Source organism: Megalobrama amblycephala, linkage group LG24 (assembly GCF_018812025.1).
Source record: "Megalobrama amblycephala isolate DHTTF-2021 linkage group LG24, ASM1881202v1, whole genome shotgun sequence".
In the NCBI taxonomy this organism is placed as follows: domain Eukaryota; kingdom Metazoa; phylum Chordata; class Actinopteri; order Cypriniformes; family Xenocyprididae; genus Megalobrama; species Megalobrama amblycephala.
In genome coordinates this window covers 32214855-32229530 of record NC_063067.1, presented here as the reverse complement: position 1 = coordinate 32229530, position 14676 = coordinate 32214855, and the positions used below count along the sequence as shown (strand labels likewise).

The following is a 14676-nucleotide window of genomic DNA, read 5'->3' as shown; positions in this document are numbered from 1 at the left end:
AACAATCCCACACCCTGTTCTGGCCCTGCTGTAAAGTACATACAAACAGTATTACTTTCACTTGTGATGTGGGACATTAAGTAACCACCTATCGCCCTAGAAACCACCCTGAACTCCTTTACAATTTCATAATAATGTGCTTGAAAGACCCACAACATCTTTATATGTTTATCAGCATTCTCAAAGATTGTTGGGTCCATAATTAATAGCCTGTGCAATTGGAGACCGGCTACATGTTAAATAGACATTAAGTGGGCACTCAGCCCTACTGCCTCATGGGATTAACTCTGTGTTTACTGAGAACAGCACAGTCTCCACTGCCCACTGACTTTTACAAAATCACCCCAAATCCATTCTCGCCACAGCAGGAATCACACAAAGGAGTTTATCCCTAAGACGGTGCAAGAATCCAAACACAGACATTACCTAGGAGAAAATCTGCCGGTGGCGGCAGACGTACAGAGAAATGTGGAGTTTAGATAGATGTTGATAAATTGGATTACAGGGTTATATGGTTTTTATGTGCATCTGGGCAGTTGAATGGCTTCAGGACATAATGATAGAGATTAATGATGAATGAACCCAACAAACTGAGTTGTTTCTTCACCTTTTGGATGGATAAAGAACATTTTCTTTGAGAATTCTTTTGTTGTTTTATTACTCTCTTGTCTTGAGGGAATTATTTACCAAAAAATGAAAATTCAGTCAACTGGTCCTCACGTTGTTCCAAACATGTATCAGATTTTTGTTCTGTCCACTTACAACGGTTCCATAACCCTCATGTTGTGTTCGAGTCATTTTGCCGAAAATGTTATTGCATGCTATTGCATTGCATAGTTAATGTTATTGCACTGAACTAAAATTTTGGGAGTCTAATAACTTCCTCAAAAAATAATACTTTTTGTAATTTTTTTGTGGGCTTTTTTCCACATTGTAACACTTGTGATGTTTCCGGTCAAAAATGACCGGCCTACAAAAAATAGCTTATAAATCTCTCACTATGCTACATCATCACCAAATATTGGATTCAATATTTTTGTCAAATTGTTTTCTTTCAATTAGGACAGGTTTTTTACTTATTTTTGCAATAGATCGTTCGTAGGCCTTGTTTATCTGAGCTTACACACCTCAGTTTTTGAGTGAAAAAATCTTATTTGTGGTATTTGTGTAATTTTGTCCCTATTAAATAAAATATGAAGAAAAAATTGCACTGTTTATCACACTCATGTGCATTAAAGGGGACATATCATTAAAATCTGACTTTTTCCATGTTTAAATGCTATAATTGGGTCCCCGGTGCATCTACCAACCTAGGAAATGTGAAAAGGACAATCCAGTAACTTTGTTTTGGTAAGTCTTTCTCTGCAAGCATGTGAAAAAACGAGACACTCAGATTTCGCTCCCATTGTGACATAAAAAGGGGATCTTATTATAATATTACTGCCCCTTAAGGCAGGTGCACACTGTGCGATTTTGGCCACGATTTGGTCGTCTGAGACAAATTTTGAGAATCCTAAAAGATTCCTATAATCCTAGGCTAAAATCTGTAGTCTTTGATCGCTAGTTTGACATGTTCACCGACAGCCGATTAATGACATTTGCGATCACCCACCCATGGTGCTGCCATTTTGTTTTCGCAAGTGACAATGGTGTACCAGTAACACTGGTCCTGGAGTGCAGCTGTCCTGCTACAACCCTGATCAAACACACTTGAATGTCTTCAGGATTACTAAAGCTACATGAAGGAAGGTGAGTTGGGTCTGAGCAAAACTCTGCAGGACGGCAGCACTCAAGAACGACCGTCTCTGAGCTTGCGTCTCAGCTATGTAAACATTATCACTGATCTGTTAAAGGGTTAGTTCACCCAAAAATTAAAATTCAGTCATTTATTACTCACCCTCATGTCGTTCCACACCCGTAAGACATTCGTTCATCTTTGGAATGCAAATTAAGATATTTTAGTTGAAATCCGATGGCTCAGTGAGGCCTGCATAGCCAGCAATGACATTTCCTCTCTCAAGATCCATTAATGTACTAAAAACATATTTAAATCAGTTCATGTGAGTACAGTGGTTCAATATTAATATTATAAAGCGACGAGAATATTTTTGGAGCACCAAAAAAAAACAAAATAACGACTTATTTAGTGATGGCCGATTTCAAAACACTGATCAGGAAGCTTCGGAGCACAAATGAAACAAACAAACAAACAAACAAACAAAACAAAACAAAACAAAACAACAAAACAAAAAAAACAAAAAACAAAAACAGTTGAGACATTCTTCAAAATGTCTGAAGAAGAAAGTCAGACAGGTTTGGAAAAACATGTGTAAGTGGCATCTGAATATTAATGTTTGTGTGAAGTATTCCTTTAATAATATATTATATAGTTCTTATCTGATCAGTAAATAAATAATACTTCTGACTTATATTCAGTTTTTACCACCTGAAGCCCATTTTAGGTTAACAAACAAAACATGTTTTTACAGGGGTGATTTTGCAAAAAAGAAAACTCGTAAATAAAGATTGGATCCCATTTTTTTCATCTCATATCTCATTTCATTTTCAAATGTAGGGGTTTGGTGTGCTGCATGCATAAAAAGAAGAAGTGTTATACATCTATTTGTACTTCAGCATGTTTGTGGTGTTCATGTAAAGCTTGTGTCTGATATTAGGGTCTCAGCAGGGTATTTGAGTGTCTCTGGATTTGCCAATTACCCGCTCCCAGTCAAGTTGGGTCACAATGAAAGAGGTTCGACCTATTTCTCTGTGAAAAGCTGCAGCAGCCTGAATAGACAGACTTCAGAGAACAAACTATAGCCCCTGCCCTGAGTGACCTCTTCTTTCTCGTGTGCCTGAGAAGAGCCCAAACGTTCACAATACGCTCACTGCTTTGCTCTGCCATCCAGCCTAGTTAACACTAAATGAATTCAAATGAAATTATTTCACTCTAACTGGCTGAATTATTGCAGATATAGGAGTAAAATGCCAAAAGAGTGCCACCATTAGTAACATGTAAATTATTTGTTTTGTTTTCTAGTATTTAATTATATTTCAATATTGCATTATTATTTCAATATTATTATTCAAATGTAACAGGCTGATATTTCTTAGCTATTTCACATTTTAAAAAAAAGAAAGAAAAGAAAAAAAAGAAAATGTACACCTTAAGGAGCTATTTCTTCATTTTCTAACTGGTAAAGAAGTAAAGAAAAGACTGACATATTGGTGTTTTGCAGTTATTTCAAATAGCTAACTTCAAGTGCACTGGCATGTTTCTTTTTGTAAAAGTAATTAATTGGGTTTAACAAATGTGGATTCTCGAGACATGACTTAACATGAAATCAGTTAACTCTGAATTAAACTCATGCCCGTGTGTGATGGATGAGAGTTAGAGCAGCGACAAGCGCTTTTAAAATCAAGAATTGCGCAACAAATAATCAATGCTTTGCATTATTCATTCTCCCACCTGTTAATTAAAAGTGTCTTACCTGATTTCAGTCAGCGTTAAGCTCCAGCGGGCTCTTGTCACAAGAGATGAACAGGATGACACAACACGCAAACCTCAGAAACTTTTTCACGCATTCTGTGACTGACTGAGCGCGTCACCCTCCCCTGATCAAGCGCGCGCCACATCTACGTGCACTGGCAGGAACGCGATGCCACAGACTAGAATGAAACTATAAAACGAGAATGTTGTGAGAGGATTTTATTACTATTTTAAAAGGGGAACGCTTAAAACTGGCATTAGTGTCCATGCTACACATATTACATTAAAGAAAACACAAACACACGTAAGAGTTTAGCTGGTCATAAATTCCAGGCATTTGTTGCACCTGTATATTTTACAGCTCATACAGTAACCGGCCAGAACGTTTCCAGAACGTTAGTTTTTGGTTCCCAGATGTTCTTTTTTAAGGTTTGTTTTTGGTTAGCCAGGACGTTTTTCTTAATGGAAATAGAACATTAGTTTGTTTTTTTAATTTGTAAGTAATTTTGACGTTCTCACAACGTTATTCTAACGTTTCCAGAACGTTCCCCTAACCTCTAAACCTATTTTAATTAAAACAAATAAATAAAGGAATAAAAATGAACGAATAAAAGTCTAAATCCATCTGTTCATCATATAAAGCGATCACGAATTGACTAAACTACTCAATTCATATGTATTAGATTTATGAACTTTTTAAAGCGTCAAAGTGGTAGTTGTGTAGCTTCCAATGGAGAGTACAGAACTGGCTCAGATTTTATTAAAAATATCTTTATTTGTGTTCCAGAGTCGTACGGGTTTGGAACAACACAAGGGTGAGTACATAATGACAGAATTTTCATTTTCAGGTAAACTATCCCTTTAAAGACAAAGGACGTGATGTTTATGCGCGCTCCTGAGAGCTCCCGTTTCTTCCATTCTATATGACACAAAGGAAGGTTCGGGATAATGTGTCATGCAAAGAAATTGAATAATTCAAACTATAGTCTTGTCTGGTCACCGTGATTTTGCCAAGTAAGACATGTTGATCCAGGAACAACATTCTTAGGCTTTCGATCGAGGGAACCCGTGCACCGCTAACTTCCGGGTTGGCCTACAAAAACACGCCATCTCTGATGTACTCTATACGCAACTCAAATGAAAGGTTTGCTTTGTGTTTTGCAGCGTTGAACAATGTAGCCAATAACAGTGTCAGCACAAGGGACTCTGAGGTAAGTGGTACAAATAACTGCAGGTTTATTCAACAGTTGAGGAAGCAACACAGGCAAGAGGACAGTAAGCGGGCGGGGAATGGGAAAGTCTTGTGTGTCCCAGGCGAGCCGGAGGGAGCTGAGGAGCGTGGAGACGGTGGGGCACAATGGCGAGGGAGAACTGGAACGTAGCACAGGAACAACAGGTAAGCGGGTCAGGCGAAACAACATGGTAAGGTTGACGAGACCAGACAAGGGAGTGCAGGAGAAGTGATGAGCTGACTGGGTGCAGGTGTGGATCAGGAGGAATGCTGGAAAATGGAGTTTAGGGACGGTGAGACAGATAGTAACCGTGACAAACAGACATATCTGTCGATTTTTTTTAAATGCAGTGGAGTGGCCAATCAGAAGTGAGGGGTGGGGTGGGTGTAGTTGTTAATAAAAAAATGAGTTCTGCTAAATGGAAAAGGACAAATGGTGTAAAAAGTCAACACATTGCATTTAAAGGTGCCCTCGAATGAAAAATTGAATTTATCTTGGCATAGTTAAATAACAAGAGTTCAGTACATGGAAATGACATACAGTGAGTCTCAAACTCCATTGTTTCCTCCTTCTTATTTAAATCTCATTTGTTTAAAAGACCTCCGAAGAACAGGCGAATCTCAACATAACACCGACTGTTACGTAACAGTCGGGGTGAACGCCCCAATATTTGCATAATGCCAGCCCATGTTCCCAACATTATAAAAGGCATTAGACAAGGGCAACCAGTAACGTCTGGATCTGCACAGGTGAATCAACAGACTAGGTAAGCAAGCAAGAACAATAGCAAAAAATGGCAGATGGAGCAATAATAACTGACATGATCCATGATAACATGATATTTTTAGTGATATTTGTAAACTGTCTTTCTAAATGTTTCGTCTAATGTACTGTTAAATGTGGTTAAAGTTACCATTGTTTCTTACTGTATTCACGAGAGACAAGAGCCGTCGCTATTTTCATTTTTAAACACTTGCAGTCTGTATAATTCAAAAACACAACTTCATTCTTTATAAATCTCTCCAACAGTGTGTAATGTTAGCTTTAGCCACGCAGCATAGCCTCAAACTCATGCAGAATCAATGTAAACAATATAACAGTATACAATACTCACATAATCCGACGCATGCATGACGAACACTTTGTAAAGATCCATTTGAGGGTTATATTAGCTGTGTAAACTTTGTGCACTGTTCAAGGCAAGCGCGAGCTCCGTGGGCGTGGAGCAGGAGAATTAAAGGGCCAGTGGCCCTGAATCGGCTCATTTATAATGATGCCCCAAAATAGGCAGTTAAAAAAATGAATTAAAAAAAAATCTATGGGGTATTTTGAGCTGAAACTTCACAGACACATTCAGGGGACACCTTAGACTTATATTACATCTTTTTAAAAAAAGTTCTAGGGCACCTTTAAATGAACACACATTTTGATTGGTAATGACAGTCATACGTCATTTCATGACGACAGACATAATACGACACTGTCATTATTTTTTACGCCGGCTAGAGGGCGTACTTTAAAAGGTAAATATAGGTCGTAATAATGTGGTTGAAAAGGTGATTTGTTGGAGGACAGTCTCCCCGGTATTCACTCTCGAAATTGCAGTGGTTAACAGTGATAACCATAGCAATCAAAGGGACATTAATGGGTCAATGTGTATTAACCAGTGTAAATGACTAATAGATTAAAATATTTGAATTTTTGTATCAAAATATTTTTTAAAGCTTTTTTTGTGTTAAACACTTTTTTGTGTTAAAAATTAACAAAAATTATACAATGAGAATACAACATGAATCCATTTTCCAAACCGTGTTTTTGTCTTATCCTGAATCATTATGGTACACTTATAATAAGTGATTATATTCGGACTATTTCAGACCAGACTGGTAGGACTCGCCGCAGAGTATCACAGTAACTGCGTGACTCGCCATAGACACACACGGAGAAAAGTGTGTGTTCCTCCGCAAGGCGCGTGCAGTTCTGTCTATTAACCGCTAGATGGCCAAAAATCGCAGACAGCAGCTTTAAATTCTGCTGCAACTAGGCTATTTTTTAAAGTAATAGGCCTAACTGTAAATCGTGTTCATCTCTCAATGTACATCGCTGTTTTTGTTATGGTGTTGCTGAGTGCTTACACATTACATCTGCACTTTATTAGAGCACCCTCACAAATTTTAGAAGCACTTTTTTTTCCCCCACATTTAATTTTGAAACCGGTCCTGTGTGTTCTTCCGATCAGTATTGGGTATTACGTGTTACTGTAACGCGTTACTGTAATTAAATTACTTATCCACTGAAATAGTAAAGTAAGGGATTACTGTTCATTTTTAGGTAATTTAATTACAGTGAATTATAATGTACTTGCGTTACATACTGTAAATTAGTTCAACAGTTCTGTTTAAATCAATATTGAATTTTAAATCTAAATTTGTCGTCTAAAGGTAAGTGAACGCTGCCTCTTTGAAATCGTATGTAGTGCAGTTGCGCGTGAGTTCGCAACTTCACACCAGTTGGCTGCATAGTCGCTGTCTGAAGATGTTGGCAGAAGCGAGTGGATGGTTTTCAGAATAGAAATATTACAATTACTTCACTTTTTTGACAGAGGTAGGCAAGAACATTACGGTAAAATGTAAGCTATATATGTCCTAGCGGAGAAAAAACTGCCGCTCTCTGAGAGACTGTCTTCAGTCAGCCAAAGCGCACACACATAGCCGCCTCTCGAGAGTATCACATTTTCTCGGTTTATTACACATAAACGTTCAAATACACACACAGTTATGTCAAAATGCCCATCTTGGCGTATATTCGCGTTGGTTACGTGAATGTGAACAGCACATGTAACAGCATATTGTCTCCGTCCATTAGGTCTTAAGCCCTGGATACACTGCGCGATTTTAGCAGTCCTATTAGATTGTTACTTTATCACACTGTGCGACATGGATCTACTAAACTTGGGTACGACATGCATGTAGACTGTACGATGATGACACCTGTTGACTTGTAGGCTACGATGCAACTTTCTATAGAACAATAAAACATCATCAGCATGCACTACTGGTTAAACAAAACATGTTGAATCACACTTTGGCAGTAAAATAAAAGGAAGCGGCGAAAGAAGAAGGGTAAAGAGCTTGAGGTTAGCAGTTTTAAGTTTTAGCGCCATGTCGCTTTGATTCATGTCGCATTTTTATTGGCTGGTCAGTAGACGTAGTCATAGCAGCAAACACACTGTGCGATGATCATGCTGAATTTCTGACACTGTCAGAAAATGATTGTAGGCTATCTTTGGTCGCAAGACCGGGAAAACAGCTGTCTTTGAACCTCTCTCCTTTAATTTATACAGTTATGACTATGCAGATTTATTTTATATTTGATTATTCAATTTCTGTTGTATTTTTACTTACTACTATTAGACCTACCTGAAAAAATATATAGCATTGTTTTATTTGTATCTTTAAATATTTTTATCATTGTATCGACTTATTGAGTATTGTGCACTTTTGGTGGTATCGGTACCGACTACTAGACATCCCTATTTGTTACTAAAAAATTAAGTATTATAGTATGTTTTAATAAAGCTAAAATGTTTTAAAAAGCTATTCCATGTTTGACTCATATTTAAATTATCAAAAGAGTTTCCTTTCTATTGTCTTTCCGGTCAAGGTTTATAGGGATTTTAAGAATGAATTAGTAATGAGTTAAATTACTTATTGAGTAATTAAATTACTTTTTAGACAGAGTAATTAGAAAAGTATTTTAAATACAATATTGATGATGTAATTAATAATTAGTAATTAATTACTTTTTTGAATTAACTTACCCAACACTGCTTCCGATATAGCTGGTAGCCTGCGCTCCAGTCTGTGGATTCACTCTGATCTAGCTTTTTCACTCAGCCTACTGCAGGGACAGAAATGCATCTATCTGAATAAATTACTTTTAGACATGAAACTAAATTGTGAATTATAGTTTGTATTAGATATGTACTTTTAAAGTGTCCCACTCTAAGTAAGATAATCTTTTATTATGAGCCGATGAGGATGTTGACTAACGCCAAACCAAAACTGAAAATTATTTGTGCATTACATCAATATGCCAGCTGTGGCACTAGTCAGCTTTGGGGTGGCAACTGGGGTGGCAAGACTAATTTTTAAGGTGACAGCTGCCACCCCGTGCCACCCCTGTGGCCACGCCCCTGGTGATTGTTTATCAAGTGCAGAGACACGTTCATGTGCATTTTGTTTGTGATTTCACTGGAACGAATAGAGTCTACGACCGCAACAGCGAAAGTTTGAAGCGCTCGTCCATGTGAAGACTGCGCACTGTGCACTGCAACGAGCACTCAACGTGATTTCTAAAACAACACATCGCCTATTATTTAACACAAACGAACGAATTGCTAATCAACTAGAGATGTTTCTTTTGTATTAGTTTACATCCGTGCTGCGAGATGTTTCAAAAAGTGGTGGGGACAATATCAACCTTGGTAAAAAGTGGTGGGGACATGTCCCACCCGCCCCACCCATCTCAACTGCAAATTACACCTATGATGCCAGTGAATTGCAGAGCTGGTGCAAACATATCCATATTGCTATGCACGCAGCACGTATTTACACATCCATCTCGCTCTTCACCGTGAGGCATTGAATCACGTCCAGCCTCGTCTTATACTTTACTTGTGGTGTGCACAAGTGTGAGCACGAGCAATAAGTTGATGGCTGCAGTTCACTTAACGGCCACTGGTGTCACTAATAATTCAATATAATATACATAACTATGTTATGAGTGGTGTATAAAGACCTTAAATAATGAATCGTTATGGTTTTTTATTACCTTAGAATGAGCCATTTCTATCTACATACACCGCAGGTCCTCTTCCATGTCAAGTTGTCATTTTGCACCAGCATGTTTCTACAGTAGCCCTAAATGGACAAACTGCTCTACAGAGCATGTTTCGTCTCTATGTTCGTTGGTGTTTTTAGAGGCAGCTTGCATCGTCACTATGTTGAATATGCACAAGGAAGAATAAATAGTAGTAGTAGTAGTAGTAGACATCTGGTTTATCAGAAGCAGACACCGTTCTTTGTTAGAAGTAAGAAGAAACCTCACTGCTTGCCTGGCTATCTGCTGTCTCAGACAACAACATTTTTGTCTTTGTGTCGGCCTCCGTAGCTTCTCTAAAGTGCTTCGAAAGGAAGGGGTGAGCACGGTGCTGAGCTGTTGGTTGCAATTCTCAACCTCACTGCTAAAATTTACACACTGCACTTTTAAGGGGCTATATGTAGAAATCAGAAAACTATTAAAGGTGCTGTATGTAAGTTTTTTACTGTACTAAAGCAGAAAAAATACCATAAAATGTTTGCAGATATTTAGGGGAACATGCTGAGTTCACATACTCGTTTCTGCTACAGTCAGTTATTTTACTTTGAAATGTGCATTCCGTGTCATATATTGAATTTCTGTCATTAAATCCTCCTAAATTTTACACATTGCACCTTTAAAGGTGCGGTATGTAAGAATGACAGCTAGTGGTTGAAATAGGTACTGCAGTCCAAAATCAAAATATTGTTTGCCTCGCCCCCTCCTCCTCAGACTCGACACTCACGCATGTTGCCAGTTTGAGGACACGCAACAGGAGCGAGCTCAATTGACATTGGAAGGCGAGAAGACTTACACACTGTAAGTTGATGAGTTGATATCGCATTTTAATATGTTCCTCTTTTTAGATGTTGTAGATGTTTAGATGGATGCTAAGGCTTTTTAGGCAGAGTAGAGTCTGCGATCTCTGACCTAGTTTGTTCGCTGGCTTCCATGGCTGCAATTCGCTGCTTGTGTTTTCCGCCAACTGGCAACCCGGGGCGGCGAAATACTATTGGGTAAATTGGCAACATGTGGTCTTGCACAGAGCAAAACAAAAACAGACGTTCTGACACGGAACGCACATTTCAAAGTAAAATAACTGACTGTAGCAGAAACGGGTATGTGAACTCAGCATGTTTCCTAAATATCTGCAAACATTTTATGGTATTTTTCTGCTTTAGTACAGTAAAAAGCTTACATACAGCACCTTTAATCTTACAAACATTTTTACACATTTTTTACACATTTTTTTTTTTTTTTAACTGGTGGTATGTTATTTATTTATTTAGTTTCCTATTTCACAGCACTTTATAAATAAACTTGGCTTGGCTTGACATGATATCCTCCAACACTCGCAGTCTAAGCAGTGGATAGCACTCCAGCACTTAAACTGAGGTACTCTCAGTTAGTTCCACTCATTTCCACAGCTTTTCACACTCATTATTACTATAGCTGCAGCCAGTCAGGTCCCTCTGAGTGCTCACTTAAAGCCATTTAAACCAAGTCTATTTAAACTGCAGGGTCTGCAGGACACCAGCGAGTGCACGGCTGAAAAGTGCTTATCCCACTGGCTCAGAATTCAGTGGCCTTAATGTATTTGTGCACCTATGTTAGAGATTTTATGCTCGTTTTTGCAGGCAGGGTTTGGAGGTGCTGTTCACCATTCACGAGATGTGTAATTTACTTTGCTTACCCAGGCTGAACATAAACTAGCAGAGATCAACATTATTAGGGTTTCCAAGTGTTTCTCAGTATTATATTCCCTGAATTACCTTTAAAAGTGAATATGAATGACCTTAGAGTGTAAGGAACCACTAATCAGAGTTAAAATGAACTCTATTATACGTAACATGCTGTAATTGCTTTTTAATCTTGGTTCAGGAGGGCAGTTAATGTCCAGCCATGCACATAATTGGTCCTTCTGCTTTTCCTTAGTTATTACATGCAATGGCTGGACAGCTCTGTTGGAATTCTATCACAAAAAAATGTTGTCATGATTCATAATGTGCAGTTACAATACTTTACAGGATGATCTGCTTCACTATAACCCTAAATTTATTCATGTAAAATGTGTTCTCATATTTGGTAAGTATTGATTGAAAGCTGAAAGATAGTGTTTGTCATTGTTGTGAAATCTCATATTGGTTTTACATGCTAACTATAGTTTCCTTGGAGGAACGCAATACTTCAATCAATCAATCAATCAATCAATCAATCAGTCAATCAATCAATAAGATAATTAAGAAAGGAAAGAAATTATTTGGTTGGACAATTCACTCTTTTCCAAGCATTGCTAGGAAAGAAAATGTCCCCGTATTCCACCCACCACCAAAAAAATCTACCCCTGTAATTATGGATAATGCAAATGTGTTTCTCTCTTTTGTGTTTTCTACGGCAGGCTGGGGTTTAGACCCCCTCGTTGCGGATTATGGTGTGGAAAGACAATTTTGCATTAGAAGGATCAGAGTGCACACGAGGGACGTTCTGAAACCTCATTCACTGCACAGGACACTATTGTCCTAAAAGATGCCTTTTTTGTTGTCATGGTGATGTTGACTCTGTGGAATGCACAAAGTCACTTAATGAGCTGCGCCGTTGGTCTCATTCCATTGTAAATCATGTCTGATGTGTGTATTTTAAACTGGCACTCGGACAAATATAGATAGTAATTAAGACACATCAATCACAGCATTCGAAAAGAGGTCTCTTCTACATTTAACAAAACCTCTTGTCTTTACATATTTCTGCATTTCGAATATCTCTCAGATGTTGCAGCTAGACTGGCAAGGACTGTTTTGCATTTCTTTGAACTTAGACCTTGAGTGGGCCACTTTGCCTATCTAAAGAACAAAGAGTATAAAGGTGCAGTCAAGTTTCAACAGTAAATGGAATGAGGGGAAAAATAGCTGTTTTCATTTTATTTTGTTCACTGAAATGAAAATGTCTGAAGATTATTTTATAGGCCAACTCAGTGGTTGTCATATTCCACTGTATGTAGTATTTCTCAGGGCAGGTTTATTTTTGAAAGTCGATTTTTGTATAGGAATGGTGTATAGGGTACGTTGTCATAATGGAACCTGTCATTCAATGGATAGTTTAAAAAAACCTAGGCATAATTCAAACTGTAAAACAATTATGAAACACAAAACAATTCAAACAATAACAGAAATGTAAGGAAAAAAAAGTTTTCAGCTAAGATCATTTTTATTAAAAAAAAAAAATAGAACATTTAAAACACATTTGACAATGTGCTTAACAAAATGTGACTTGTCCCAACCTAATATTAATAATTTTAAAAAACAATAGGCTATATTAGAGGTGTGTTCTCATGAGTAGCCTATTGTTTTTTTTTTTTGTTTGTTTGGTTTTTTTGCCAATATTAAGCCCAGTAGTCTCAAACATTAATTTAGAAATCTTAATGACATGCTTTGCCTCCAGTAATATAGTACTGCCCTCTAGTGTAGGTGTAAGAAACAAACCGAGCAGCATGGGAGCACTTGAGCATGTACAGCACATCCTGGACGCAGCACTTACATTCACTATCAACAATCACACACGCCTCCAACATACTAGAACTGCTCAAGGCTTTAGTAAGAGCAGGCTGTTGTTAGAGATAACACAGTCAGGAGACTCGCGATGCCTGCAGAGTCTCTGATGGTGGTTGGCACGTCTCACTCACTCACGTAGAGAAGGACAGAGAGCTGAATGTGTGTTTAGACAAGGCTGTTGAAGCTTTTGAAACCTCAAGCACTGAGATGAGGCAGTGAGGGGAGGCACAGCATTGGAAAACAGTACAAACAAGGTAATATTAAGTGTACTTGAGTCATTTTTCTCAATGATAGTAGGCCTTTCAGAAATTTAATTAAAAAAAGGATGTACACTCACGTGAGAAGAAGACTGCATGGTAAATTTGTTATTGGACACTTATATTTAAACTTTTGCATGATACTGCATACAAGCTAATAGGTGTCAATATTTATTTTTAACGTAAGAGCAGGTGCGGCCATTTGTAATTTCATGTGTCGAGGTGTAATGGACGTAGGCTGGTAAGAGCTGTGCATGTAAACCTCACTCCCCTGATCTCAAGAGGCGCTCCAGCAACTGACAGTAAAAACTGTGATCTTTAGCCTCCTTGTTACAGCGTCCGACTCCCATGCTGGTGGACCTGGGTTCAAGTCCCACTTAGAGTGGGTGGTTCGAAGAGGAGGGTTTACAGAGGCTTCTGGTCTCATCTGCTTCCAGTTATTTTTGTTGTACAAAAACTGTCTGTTATGCTGATTGATGTTGTAAACTGTTGTTATCATGCCATTTTAATTAGGGCCTGAGCATCAATTGTGTGAGGACCCTATTGTGATTGCTCAGTCAGTCAATCAGTCAGTCAGTCTCCTAAATGAATCATATTTTTGAGGGCCTAAACATGCTCAAAAACTCATGAAACTTTGCACATGCATCAGAAATGGTGAAAATTTACGTCTGATATCGGTTTCAGAATTAGGTGTGGCAAAATGGCTTGATAGTGCCACCTAAAAAATTTCAATTAAGCACCCTTCATGCTACATTTCACGTACAAGTATGAAATTAGGTAGACACACGTAACAGCCCAATCCCTACAAAAAAATCCCTGGGTGCAAAATCTGAAAACCCAACAGGAAGTGAGATATTTTAAATTTTCTCCTCTTAGAGCTTTTATCAGATCAACATCATATTTGGTCAGTCTAATCTTAAGGCCTTTGCAATGTTAAATTGCAAGTTTTCGCTGTTTGAGTTTTCGCTAAAGGGTGTGTCCATGGCGGCCTGACAAACGTACTCGGTTACTAACGTAACCTCGGTTCCCTGGAACGAGTACTGCAACGTAAGCCATTTAGGCTAAGATGCTTTGGGGAAAACTCCTTTTCTCCAATTTCTGAAGCCTTTTTCAATCACGCAGTGAAACTGCACAGCCATTGGTTCGTGGAGTTGAAATAAAACGAAACAATGACGACGTGGCTGAGCCGTGCGAGCCCATGGTGAGCGAGCCCATCCAAGCCTGCCAAAAGGGGCGGGGTATCAGGCTATGTAAACGGGCGTCTCACCTAGGCAGACTGATTTAATTCG

General features: G+C 38.3%; 1 protein-coding gene across 1 annotated transcript in view; it reads right to left on the bottom strand.

Annotated features, from left to right (window-relative positions):
* chl1a (cell adhesion molecule L1-like a) overlaps positions 1–3615 on the bottom strand; it is an 88580-nt gene extending 84965 nt beyond the window's left edge. The window contains exon 1 of the mRNA XM_048178092.1: positions 3492–3615. The gene's annotated coding sequence lies outside the window, so the exon portion shown is untranslated. The remainder of the gene's footprint in view (positions 1–3491) is intronic.
* Between the last annotated feature and the right edge of the window lie 11061 nt (positions 3616–14676).